Source organism: Pyxicephalus adspersus, chromosome 1 (genome assembly GCF_032062135.1).
Source record: "Pyxicephalus adspersus chromosome 1, UCB_Pads_2.0, whole genome shotgun sequence".
NCBI classification, from domain to species: Eukaryota; Metazoa; Chordata; class Amphibia; order Anura; family Pyxicephalidae; genus Pyxicephalus; species Pyxicephalus adspersus.
The window spans coordinates 151232338-151241274 of record NC_092858.1 but is presented as its reverse complement, the minus strand read 5'-3'; the positions used below and the strand labels follow the sequence as shown (position 1 = coordinate 151241274).

The 8937-nt window shown below is 35.6% G+C and overlaps 1 long non-coding RNA gene across 2 annotated transcripts; it reads right to left on the bottom strand.

Annotated features, from left to right (window-relative positions):
* Positions 1–3394: 3394 nt before the first annotated feature.
* LOC140344322 (uncharacterized) lies at positions 3395–8252 on the bottom strand. 2 transcript variants are annotated; one of them, XR_011923546.1, is made up of 4 exons: positions 8236–8252; positions 5280–5414; positions 5000–5191; positions 3395–3742 (listed from the first exon to the last, which is right to left on the bottom strand). It is a non-coding gene; the product is annotated as an uncharacterized lncRNA (long non-coding RNA). The 2 variants fall into 2 exon arrangements; XR_011923544.1 differs by lacking the exon at positions 3395–3742 and having other exon boundaries at positions 4715–5191.
* Positions 8253–8937: the final 685 nt, after the last annotated feature.

The window sequence follows — 8937 nt, the reverse complement described above, 5'->3', positions numbered from 1 at the left end:
CTTTTTCGCCAGCACTCAAAAATACAAAATTCGTATCTTGTTAATAAAATCCAAGGAGTAAGACAATCATTATTCTGCAATTACACCTTTCTATTGCATGTCCCATATTCTATTGGCCCTTCATATGTCATATAAAATTGACAATTCATGTCAATGCTTTACACAGATGGCATGCAGCACTTAAACAATGGCCAAGTATCGGTGGCCGTAGTATCCATGGTCACAGACACAATGATCCTGGAGAGGATGATCTTAATAACATGATATTCTCTCCCGATTTTCTTTAAGGTATGGGCACCATGGTTGGACCATCATAGCGCGCCTGACCTTGATACTAGATTATTACACCTATGATTGCCAGATGGACAAATTTATAACTACACATGGTAACCACCTAATTTTTCCATTTCTGCGTACTATACCTATTCTTTTTTAAGTGTTGTTGCAGGACCTACTAATTTAATCACAATTTATTTATAGCGTTTCTACTTGATCACATGCCCTGTTGGTTATGTCTTTCCCTGTATATGTAATTGCACATTACTTTTTGTGCAATGTGCTTTAAAAGTCTTATATCAGGGGTCCTCAAACTACGGCCCGCGGGACGAATACGGCCCGCTGAGGTTCTCCATCCGGCCCCCCCGGCTGCTGAGGCTGCTTCTCCTGCTTGAGTTCTGGCTGCCTGCCATCTGCACTCCAGGGAACCCGGTCACGTGACACCACTGTTGCCGGGGTAACGCTGGAGCTGTCCGGCTGAAGCCATCAGGCAGAGAAGAGACTGAGCAGAGAAGAGACTCAATGCTGCCTTCATTCCCTGCTCACTGCAGGACAAATGTACATGATCAATGTACATTTGTAAATAGTATGAACATACTATGCACATTGATCATGTACACATGTGCTGCAGTGTGATCCAGCCGTATGAAGGCAGCAGTGAGTGACAGGTAGCAGACACTGACAAAGTTTTTTTTAGCAGCCTTTTTTAATTAATAAAAAGTGTGGGGTAGTGTTGGGTGTAGGGTAGGGTGTATAAAAAGAAACAAATTAATGAATTGCTTGAGATTATTCATTTGCATGGAAAATGCAAGATAAATTTGCATTTTCAATACACACAGTGAAAATTCAAATTTATCTGTGCATTTTCCATGCAAAGGAATAATCTCAAGCAATTTTAAAGCCAAAGTAAACGCCACTTTTTTTTTTTAATGATCGGCAAGTGTGCTGTGCATATAGTATTGTTCTTTCGTGTTTTTTATTCAATAAATACGTTTTGTGCAGTGTGCATAAGAATCTTCTCCTGTACGCCCCCCCGACAGTCTGAGGGACCGTGAACCGGCCCCCTGTTTAAAAAGTTTGAGGACCCCTGTCTTATATCCAAACATACCCCAGCTCTACAAACACAGTTTTTGGTCTAAGACTATGGAATAAAATTGGGGGATACAGATATTTATTTTTCTGTGGAATTATATTAGACATATTAGAAGTAATAAAACCTTGCAAAAAATGGAAATCTGTATGCATAACATTATTTTTGTTATCAGAGGCATTTCCTGATCACAACCCTTTGGGACTAACAAGAGTTTAGAGTGTACTGAGCCATCTCCTAAAAGTTTGTACTTGTGTATCATAGTGGATGCACCCAGCTCTAAATGGGCTACTAACACTAAATCCCTGCTGCAAACAGATTAGGAACCAAGTGGAGTGCATGTCCCCTCTGTATCCACATATAAAAGAATGTAAGTATAAACAGAAAGCATTATTATATCTGCAAAATTTCAGGTTGATATGTAATTGTGAGCTTTAATCGTCCCTTGATGTGGTGTAAATGGACTGGGCCTACTAGTGGCTTACAGAGTCTGCAATGACCAGTATGGTCAAAGCTGGACATTTAATTGATGCTCACTGTGCAACTCTACAAGGCATTTACGTCTACAAGGTGGACTAACTTTACAATAGTTGTAATTTTACAAAGTTTTATATTTTGTATTGCAATTATGCTTTATTTTGACTTTGATCCTCAGTCATTGTCAGCAATATGTTGGATTACTCTCTTCTGCATTTAGAAGACAGAATAGTGAACAATTAAGTAATCTCCTAGGCAAAAGGAATAATTTCATATACAGAGAAATGGCATACTTTAAGAACCTAAACAATCATGACTTATTTGATTCAATGCAGATTTGAGAAATCTTCATCTATTTAATAAAGATAAATAAAATATTGCAATTTGAAATAATCATAGTCAAGTATCTTATACTGAAGGTAGTAGTGTGTAGTTTTTGTTTCCTTTTTGGTCTCATTCTTTTACCTTACTCCCGTTCCTCAGTCAGGTGACCACAGAGAGATGAATTTTCTGTTGTGCCATGCACATACAAGTGTCGAAGTAATACAGTGCCATTCACTACCATTTGTGCAATACAAAAATGTTGCATATGCATAAAGTTATCTATGCATACCTTCTGTACAATGTGGTGCATTAGGCAGTCATTTTGCAAGCTGATACACCCTAATGCAAGTTAATAAGTGGCATAATACACCACAAAAAACCTTTAGCAATAATAGTTTAGCCGTTTTCAATAAAACACACAATTGTGTTAAAACAGCACTACTCATCAAAACTTTTCACATAAAACCATAAAAATAAAAAAAGTCCATCAAAAAAAAAAAAAATGTTGCCAGAGATTCCTAACATTTTTTCATTATTTATTCAGCTGGTCTTTTATTCAGCATTTATTACTTAGTGAAAAAAAGCCAGGATTATTTAATTAAACAATCTTGGGATTTGTCCAACCCTGTCCTAGCGTAAAATGAAAGGCATATTAAAAGTACAAGATTTAGAAATTCTTGTTTCACATAGCAAACTTTCAGGCTTATTTCAGCACTTCACCTTTTCTGTTATTAGCCTTTCATGTCTGTGATATTAGTTAGAAGTATTTGATAAAATGGAGCTGACTTTAGCAGGGTCCTTCCAATGATTTGAACATAACCCCAGGTACTCGAAATTTTTAGCACTTTCAAGTACAGCTAGTTTATACACTTTGTATAACCTAATGTGTTATGTTTGAAATCAGAATCTATGAGAGTTGTATTTTTGGATGTAAATGTTTGTAAAGTAATCTTTTTAGAAAAAAATTACAACTATCATGTTCCAGAATTTTTACCCTAAAAAGTATTAAAACTAATTAAATTTTCATTTTTTAAATTCTTTATATAAGACATCATCTTCAATCTCTTCTCTCTCTCTCATCTGGATTTTCCCTGGGACAGTAACAAGAGAGTAGCTAATATTGGGATTTCCCTTAACAAAGCCAATAATCTTTTGCTAAATCAGATATGTAGAAAACAGAAATCATCTGAAATTTTATACAAATATCAAAGCTATATATAAAACCAAAAATATATATAAACCAAAAACCAGTATATCAAGTCCCCAAGAATAAATTATGTGCTCATAAAAAAAATAAACAAGCTCATATAAAAGAAGCATTGATAAACAAAAATAACTAAACAAATATTTAAAAAAATGCAGCAGTTTTACTAAAATCATTCAAGTCAGTTCCAGTTTATACAGTATGATACAATAAACACTATAAAAACAATAAAAAACAGATTGTGATTTATCTGTATAAAAGGAATTGCTTTAGTTTCTCTGGAAGCAGAAGATGATTTATTTTATGGTGCTGGTTTTGTCCATAGCACTTTCTAATACTTAGACGACAAATCTGCTTCAAAGTCAGCGGCCCTGGGAAAAGAATTCCACAGATGTTTAGATAATAAACACAGCAGACAAACCAACAAATATGAAATAACATGAAGGAATCTGGCATTATATGTGTTACAGCTGCTAAATGAATTACCAGTGGCTATAGGGAGCAGTGAAATCTTTTTAATCCACATATGTGTCGAATCGCATGGTAAGGTATGATAGAATGTATTGTGTAGGTAAAACATAACACTTTTATAGGATCGTAGGGGTAAAAATGCCAGCCAAAATGTCTGTAAAAGTTTTATTTTATCCAGGTTATTGTATATCTAGAAGTCACTTACAGCTGAACTTGGTTTTTAAACTGATGAAGCATCTTGAAAAAAATCTTCAACATAACAAAAGTCAAGTCTGAATGAGTTCTACAAACTACTAATACAACAAAGATAAGAGTTTTCACTGTTGATACAAGACCTGGACACCAAAGTAAGAAAACAATGTTTCCATAGAAAATTTAGAAATATTATTTGTGTAATACGCTGATAATGATCTTAAATGATAAGTGAGGGGACCTTGGTTCTTTTGTGCCTACAGCCCCATAATTATATATGTGCAGCGAGAACATCCAAGGCAGATAGGTTTGGAGTAATATTTGGCTATGTCACTACTGTGCTGCTTATGGTTGTGAATGCTAGAGGTTGATAAATTGATAGACATTAGAAAACAATAGCCATCTTCACACCAAGATAGTGCAGAACAATACCACATGATCATTAGTTGTGACATTCACTTCCACATCCCAAAATCCAATTGTTGGCAGTGCAGAACTAACCAATAAATATATTAGAAAGGAGACCACAGGAAACATACTATCATAACCCAATAATGTGAAAAAACATATAGGATGTTCACATATGGTTTTTATTTATTTAAATAAAATAGGCCAACATATTGTCTTGTATAAGTTAATTGTTATATATATATATATATATATATATATATATATATATATATATATAATAATAATATTAATAATAATAATTGTGAAGGAAATATCTTAGCATTGTCAGCCTGCTATAAGAAGTGTTGTTACTAGCAGGATCTCTAAGAAAGTTTTACATTAGATTCACAATAAAGAGAACTGTATTCAATCTATTGTTGACAACCTTAAAACTACTTGTTGGTACTACTTTGCTTCCACTAATATCATAATTATGTTTTGACATTCTTTAACCAAGAACATCTGCTTTGACAGTTTCAGATTATTATCCTTTTGTCCTCATGAACTTTGTCTACCTTCTCTCTTAAAAAAGACTTCTTGCAATGAGCTATGCAGAGGGGTGAGCTCTGAAGGACGTTTCCCATCTGCGTTTTTGCTCTGTGTGCTTCCTCCATAGTCAATAAGTAGGTTCACCAGATCAGCATTGCCATTTCTTGCAGCAGCGTGTAAAGGAGAGTCCAAATCTTTACCGAGATTGGCATTTGCTCCTAAAGAATAAAGTAAAATCAACAGTATAGGAAATAATTTAAATGATGGAAAGGAATATTTGAACTGATGATCAGAATGAATCCTTACCCAATTCAAGAAGTCTTTTAGCAGTGTCCACTTTCTGATTCTCACAAGCCACATAGAGTGGTGAACCCAGGTGCTTTATGTGTTGTTGTACACTAACTCCAGAGTTCAATAGAGTTTCCGCACATTCTGTATGGCCTAAAACACAACAGAAGGAAATGTCAAAACTTATTCAACTCTAGAGCTAAATATTGAAAAATGTTGTGAGAGAAAGAGGTTTGAGGCTCAAAGTTATGAATATGAAAATGAATTATGTATTGATCCTCTTCAGATTCATACATAATTATTGTGCATATCAAAATGAATTTATCACCAGTTTTGTTGTTATCACAGAATGGATATATTACATACCATACACATATGCACTAGCGATGTCGTAGATATTAGTCGTATACATCCCTACGCATTTCACCATGGTTAGGCTCCTTCAGGGGTACAATACTGTATACGAATTGCGTAGTAGTAGGGTTGTCAGGTACCAGTGTCTATTACTCTATGGTTAAGTCCTCTTCCAGCTGTGCTCCCCCTACCATCCACGCTGCTGCATACATTTGAATATTATAACTTGGCTTAACAGCTGAACTCTATGATCGAAAAGGCTGGAAGATTGAACATACATTTGGATACCACAATTCCAACATAAAAATCAAAATCAACCCTATTTGGTTCCTCTTAAAACAAATAGCACTCTCTGCTGAGACTTCACCATAGATTATTAGACACTTCTACCTGATAACCCTACTACTATTTTGTATACAGTATTGCACCCCTGAAGAAGCCTAACTGTGGCGAAACGTGCCAAGCCGTATATGACTGATATGGTTATCTACACTTCTCTATCGCTAGTGCATATCTGTATAGTATGTAATATCCCAGTTCTGTGATAACAAAACCAGGGATATATTCATTTTGATATGCATAATAATTATGTATGAATTTGAAGTGTGTCAATCCATAATTAATTTTCTCCATACCCTTGAGCCTTAAACCTCTTTCTTTCTCTCTCACAACATTTTACAACATTTATACCTTTAAAGAGGGTGGTTTGCACACAGTACCTCTGGGAAAGGGTAAATCCAGCTAATCTACAGATTTCTAGAGCAAAATACTGAAAGTATCAACCTTGTATGGAAGATCCCAATCACAGTTTTCTCCATTCCATTCAACAAATCTGATTAAAAGAAAACCAAGACTAAGGATTTTGATGGATGGGACACCATGGAGTTTGTTCTCAATACACCAGGGTCATTTCTAGACATAAGGAAAGTTGCTTAGGGTATTTTCTAGTGGCACTTTCATAAGTTTGCCTGCCACACCACAAAAGCACCTGCTCCCCTGTTTCAGTGCCAAACAGATTCAACAGGTACGTCATATTATGTGATTGCCAGAGCTAGCAGACTGCAGTGTCTATGTGCAGTTGGTTTGTGGCTGTCATATTGAATTGTTGAAGATGATCAGATGGAGGAGGTAATTAGTGTGTGCGCTGGCATCTAACAGAGACTCAGACCAACACTTCAAAATAATAATAACAAAAAGCATCAAAATAAAGTAAAGTAAAAATAAGTAAATTATTGTATTTTTGAAATTTTGTCCAGAGACCTCCGACCAATTTCCATTCTCCTTTAACCTTCTAGATAAGTTCATGTTACATAGATCTAAAATATGAGAACTTCATGATAACAGGAGACATTCATTTTCTGAGAAAAAGAAGCCAGCTCCTTCCATTACTTGGCAGCTTCAAATAAAATCACTAACAGGAACAGAACTCCTTTTAAAGTAATAAGCTCTGTACAGAACAGACCTGGTAAGTTGTCTTTAACACCATGCCACAGAAACTCATATCAGCTGTCTCAGCAATTAGTTGCCCTTAATGTCATCTCTTTATCGCTCTTGGACATTTATGTCGCAGCTAATGGAGCTGTACTGGCACAGGAACACAGCAGTTCAATGGGAAAATTGGTAGCACTGCAACCCCGGCCAGTTCTTCATATATTGTAACAACCCGTGAAATTTACACAGAGCCAAGGTCGTGTGATGTAATAAAACAACTCGTTTACAAGGTCCTAATAATAAAGTATACATTTGTGATACAGCTGGGAATGCTGACACAATCACTACATTGCCCTGCGGACATCATACTAGAGCATATTGAGTTCTTTGTAAGTAAGTACAATATAAAGGACAAAGGAAAGTGGCACCATCGTTATTTTTTACACTTTCATTGCACACTTGTTACATGATCCTAAGAACAATCATGGTCAAACTTTTTATTTTTTAACTTAAATGGTAACTGCACTATAATTTTTAAAAATGACCTTTCTATTGCAGGGATTCTAGATACACCATTAGAGATAACGTTTTGGATCAGTAGCAGGAAATTTACTTCGACTGTTTGTCTATTTGGGTTCTGGACAGCAATGGGCTATTACACAGAATATGTTTCCATGCATCAGTGGCCCATCACATCCAAATTGCCCTATGATGTGACTTTTAGGGTCATTCCAGATTAGCGGTTGACTGCAGCATTCTACCACATGCCCAACCTTGCCCCCAACTCCCTCCATTCATCTGAATAGGAGCAGTTGGGAAACATTTTGTGTAGCATTTACATTCTGATGCAAGAGAACTCAGTGAAGTTCCTGGAAGTGATTTGTCATTTCTGGCCACATTCTCTGTAAGAAGAAAAGCAGCACTAACTCCTGCAATTGAAACTAAAAAAACAAGGAGCAGCTAACCATGTGGTTCTTGACAGCAAGTTTAAAAGGGACTATAGTGCAGCTACTACTGCCTCTATGATAAAGTAAAGAAACCATATTTGCACAGAATAATATTATGTAACAGTATTGTGAATGTTATTCTGTACTTCTGTAAGGACTTCTCCTTTATGTTTCTACTACATATACATACAGTGATACAGAATATAATGGTTAAGGAAGGATGATACTTTTTGAATAGTTACCTCTTTTACATGCCTCAAACTATGACAGGAACCATATTTGTGCTGAGGAAGTTGAAGGGGTTGACTAGCGCTAAATCTTCTAATGAGTTCTGAAAATTTACAGCATAAAGATTCACCTTTAGAGGGGTAAATCATCCAGTATACCTGGAGTTTAGCTTTACCTCCTAACATACTCTGTCTTATTCCTTACTTTAACCCTGAATAATATCCTAAAAACCTAAACAATAAACACTTCCTAAAATCTTAACCTTTAAACATACTTATACTCCCAACTGCAACTATTAATGTAACCCCCAAATGAATTGCCAACCCTTTACTCCAACCTTAAATGACCCCAATTCCTTTACCAATAGTAGTTCACCTAAAACTCTAAACCTTAAACTAAAGGGTGACACTTAGTTTTTAAGAGATTATAATGCATTATGATTTAATTAACCCACCTCTGATATTAATTTGTTTAAGGTACCAAGGCGCCCATGTATTGCTGCTTCATGTAACAGTGACCACTCCGAGACAAAGCCTGTAAAAAGATAAATCCAATGTTATACAAATGTTAGACAAATCACAATGTGACAACACTAACCTCACAGATCAGCTATAAAATGGTTTTAAAATATTTTGTATTGTCTGAAATATAGGATTCACCTGCAGGAAAAGTTGTGCTTGAATATTTGATCCGCCATCAAGCTATTGTGGATAGTT